This window comes from Pantherophis guttatus, chromosome 4, assembly GCF_059756535.1.
Source record: "Pantherophis guttatus breed Tessera chromosome 4, ASM5975653v1, whole genome shotgun sequence".
In the NCBI taxonomy this organism is placed as follows: domain Eukaryota; kingdom Metazoa; phylum Chordata; class Lepidosauria; order Squamata; family Colubridae; genus Pantherophis; species Pantherophis guttatus.
In genome coordinates this window covers 29725708-29730851 of record NC_142066.1, presented here as the reverse complement: position 1 = coordinate 29730851, position 5144 = coordinate 29725708, and positions in this window count along the sequence as shown.

Below are 5144 nucleotides of genomic sequence, written 5' to 3'. Positions count from 1 at the left end.
AGGTCCTAACAAGGATTTTTAACATCTCTCTGTAAATGGCCAGTGTTCCATCATGTCTGAAAGCAGCCACCATCATTCCAGTCCTGAAGAAAACAGCTATAAACAGCCTGAATGACCAAAGACCCATTGCACTGATGTCTCTAGTGATGAAGTGCTTTGAGAGACTGAGGCTTCAACACTTCAGGTCATGCCTTCCATCAAACTTCAATCAACATGAGTTTGCCTATAGAGGAGATAGGTCGACAGGCGATGCCATTGCCACTGTCCTACATACTGTATTGAGACACCTAGAGAAACCTGGGAACTATGTCAGAATGCTCTTCATAGACTACAGCTTGGCCTTTAACACCATTTTGCAGGGCATTCTCATTGAAAAGGTGACTGACTTGAATTTCCCTCCCCTCCCCTGTGATTGAATTAAAGACTTTCTGATGGACCATCCACAAACAGTAAGGGTTGGGTTCTTTACATCCTCCTTCCTGAAGCTCAACGTTGGCTCTCCTCAGGACTGTGTGCTTAGTCCCTACCTATACTTCTTATACTCACATGACTGCGTATCTTCTGACCCATCTAATATGATAATAAAGTTTGCAGATGATACCACCGTGCTGGGTCTTATTACAGGAGGGGATGAATCAGCATACAGGGAAGAAGTTCAGAAGTTATCTACATGGTGCTCAGAAAACAACTTGCATCTAAACACCAGAAAGACAAAGGAGATGATGACTTCTGGAAGCAGAGAGAGGGACCTGCCCTACTCTACATCAAGGAAAGCTGTGTGGAGAGGGTCTCCTCATTCAAATTCCTGGGAATACACCTTAGCCAAGATCTCACCTGGAAAAATAACATGTCCCAGGTGGTTAGAAAGGCTCAACAGAGTCTCCATTTCCTTAGGGTCTTGCGGAAAAATCAGGTGGAACAACGGCTGATGACTTCCTTCTACCAGTCCACGATAGAAAGCACCCTCACATATTGTGTCACGGTATGGTACGCTGGCTTAACAGCTGCGGACACCCCATTACAGAGGGTGATGAGCACAGCACAAAAATCATTGGCTGCCCCCTAACCCCACTGGATAAAATTGCCAGGTTCAGCTGTGTCAGCAGAGTGAGGAAAATCAAAAAAATGATTCACACCCTGGACAGCATTTCTTTATTCTCCTACCATCGAGCAGGAGATATAGAAGCATTGCCAGCCGAACAAATACTGAAAAATACCGTATTTTTTGGAGTATAAGACGCTCCGGACTATAAGATGCACCTACCTTTTTGGGGGGAGGAAAACAAGAAAAAAAATCTGCCTTTGCCCATTCGCCGACACTCTTTTGCCACCGCCCGTTCGCGGCCGCTGCGACCCAATTGCCATGGCCTGTTTGCCACTGTTGCGGCTCATTTGGCACTGCCTGTTTGCTACCACCTGTTTGCTGCCGCTGCGGTCTGTTCAGCATGGCACATTTGCTGTAACCCATTTGGCACAGCCCATTTGGCACAGCCCATTTTCCACCGCCGTGGCCCATTCACTGTGGCCCTTTTGCTGCTGCAACAGCCCATTTGCTGCAGCCCACTTGCCATGGCCCACTTGCCATGGTCTGTTCGTTGCCGCTGCGGCCCATTTGCCACAGCCCGTTCACTGTCGCCGCGGTCCGTTCAGCATGGCCCATTTGCCACAGCCGATCCCCGCCACCTGGAACAAGCCGAAAATGTGATGTGTGGAGGCTGAAAACAGCCGAAGAGTGGGGGCAGGTTGATGGGCAGGGCTTTGGTAACATTCGGTGTATAAGACGCACCACAATTTTCACCCACTTTTAGGGGGGCAAAAAGTGCATTTTATACTCTGAAAAGTACAGTAGCTTTTATCAATGGGCTGTCAGTCTTTTAAATGCAACATAACACCACAATCAGGTTTAATGTGATAGACTTACAGTGCCAGTATAATGTGCAATATGTATATACCGGTGTAATATAATATTATATATGTATGTATGTGAAAATATGTGCTAGTTTATTACTTATTTGGGTTTAGGGATTTCTTTTTTATTGATTGATTTATTGGGATGTATTCTGTGTTCTTGGGTGGGCTACATTAAGGGAGGCTCATTCAATTTAATTGTACATGTTGTGCATTGACAATAAAGGTTTGAATTTGAATTTGAACAAATAAGAAACATTGTACATGATACAATGTACATGTACATTGTACATTCAATAATTTTTTGTAGAGTTGATCAATTATTTCCAACATTTGTGATCCAACAGATATTTTACCCAGACTGTGTCAGCAACTGCTTCTTTACATTTATCTCAGCAATAAAGAAATGTATGAAGTGTTATTCTGAGTTACAGCTGCATACACCCCTGTAGATCATGCATACAAGTTTTATAATTCACAAGGAACATTATATGCATTTCTGTGCTGCATACTTTCAAAGTAGCATCAGATAGCAAAGAGTCGCACAATTCTATATTTTGCTGCCTTCTATCCAGTGATTGTCTGGATTTTTCAAGATAGATATAAGGATGCTTTTTTAAAAAAGGATGTACTGTAATGTAGAGTTCCCTATTCTAGGTGCATTGGACCGCAGGGACCAGGGATGTCCATACATACACTTTTGGGGGGGGGCAAACCAGGGGTGAAATCCAGCAGATTCTGACAGGTTCTGGAGAACCAGTAGCGGAAATTTTGAGCAGTTCAGAAAACTGTTAGCGGAAATTTTAAGTAGTTTGGAGAACCGGCAAATATCACCTCTGGCTGGCCCCAGAGTGGGGTGGGAATGGAGGTTTTGCAGTATCCTTCCCCCAGGAGTGGGGTGGGAATGGAGATTTTGCAGTATCCTTCCCCTGCCATCCCACCAAGCCACGCCCACCAAGCCACACCACGCCCACCAAGCCATGCCCACAGAACCGATAGTAAAAAAAATTGGATTTCACCACTGGGGCAAACATCAGATTAGGGGAAGGCTATCCTATACAACAGGTAAGATTAAGAGTGACTGCCAAAGCCTTACCTGGCAAATTGTTTTCCATGTAATTCTAAACAGGGTTGCTCAGAAGGATCCTTATTTCAAATCCTTATTTGGAAGAGAATGGTAAACCAATAAACAATTCTCCCTATCTGGCATTCATCTTCTTCTAAGTGGCAATTAAACACATAAGTAAGATAACAGATAATTTTCTGCTACAAAGCTTTACAAAGATCACTGCACCTACTAATTAGTAAAGGGGTCCTTAAGTGAATTACCAGGTAAGGATACAAGAAAGACAAGCAACTGTCTAGATTTCTCTTAGCAACAGCCTACTCCTCCCTTTCTTGTCTGCTTCTGAGGCCAGCAAAATAACTTTCTGCCAACACAGCCAGGTGGTTGTATTAAAGGGCAGGCCTTCCAGCAATAGAAAAGATGCCAGCTGCAATGCTTTGCCATGAAAATCAAGTCTGCTTTAGTTACAAGGCCAGCAAACGGGGCCATCCTTAGTTTTAACACAGGACAAGACAAAGAAATCTCTGGCTTTGCTTCTCCAATTGCTCTCCCTTATATGTGCATGTGGGGAGGGGGCCAAGTGGAGGAAACCGCCTGGAATGGCAGTTCAGCCAACAACCAAATTATCCCATCGTCAGATGACAGGAGCAGAAAGGCTCTGTGACTTGTCAAATGAGCTATTTCGGAACACGCGTCTAGCACTCTTCCAAAATAAAATTTAACCCATGTCCCAAAAGAGACCATGTCACAAATAACAAGCCTGTTGAGCAGTGCAAGGTAACACAAGGGAGGGAGCAGCATCTGATAATGAGCAGTCTCTGTCCTTGACTAATTCTGCAAGGGAATAGCAGCTCTAGCTGCAACGGCTACAACCAGCAGCATCCAGAAAGAAGTAGTGAAGTAGACAAAATCTGGCATTCCTTCCCCAACAGCAATGGCCCTTTTTGACAGAAACTGCAGCAATCTTATATAGGTAATCCTGGCTAAACTTCTGGAACCAACTTCCTCTGGGGCTCCAGTTGGCTCCTGACCTCCGCACCTTCCACTGCAACTTAAAGACATGATTGTTCAGCCTGGACTGGGGGGGGGGGTGTTAACATGTATTTTAACACGCTTTTATTGGATATTTTATTGTTGTGAGCCGCCCTGAGTCCTACGGAGATAGGGCGGCATATAAATAAAATAAAATAAATAAATAAACTATGGAATTAGGGTCACGGATTCTGTCACTGCACGACAGTCATAAAGCATGACATCGCTGACTTATGACCACGCTGACTTATGGCAGCAGTTGTGGCAGTTCCAGTTGTCATGGTTAGCTGAATCCTGTGTGATCCCAATGTCCCGTGGTCATGTGACTCCCGTTTGCAACTTCCTGCTGGTTTCACCACTGACTTTGCTTGTCAATAACAATTAAGTGAAGGTCACAAATGGCGATCAGATGACCATGGGACACTGCAATGTCCTAATTGCCAAGGTAGTTGACAAGTGCCTGAATCATTCTTACATGACTACGGGGATGTTGCGAAGGCCAAGCTTTCAAGGAAAAATTGCAAGTCTCCACATTCGCTATCGTAATTGCAAATGATCGCTGAACAAATAGTCGCTGATGGGGATAAAATCAGCAACTCTTAGCTGGAGCTGCCTGTTTCTTTCTCCCAACCAAACCATCTTTGTGGTTTTGGGTTCGGTAAACACAGGTCTAGTGTTAAGCACTCGACCTGAGTTTCCAAGTGAGGACTTGTGCTTGATAGTGTCCACAACAACCTTGTGTCAAGAGAAAAGGAAAAGTTTGATTTTAACACCAGAATAGCTAGAGATGATTTAAGGCATCTCAACAGCAGGATGGGGATGAGATAAAGGATGGGGAAAGTCTCACTGATGTGCAGTGATGGGGTTCTCTGCCCTAATGACAGTGGTGGGATTCAGCCAGTTCGCACCACTTCGGGAGAACTGATTGTTAACTTTCTGAGCAGTTTGAACTGGTTGTTGGAAGAAATCATTAGGGCAGAGAACCGGTTGTTAAATCACTTGAATCCCACCACTGCCTAATGACCAGCTGGGTAGGTGTGGCTTGGTGGTCATGTGACCATGTGAGCGTGGCCAACTCAACGTCACTCAGGTTGATGGGTGTTTTGCTTTAACTGTTACAATGTAACAAAGGTTAACC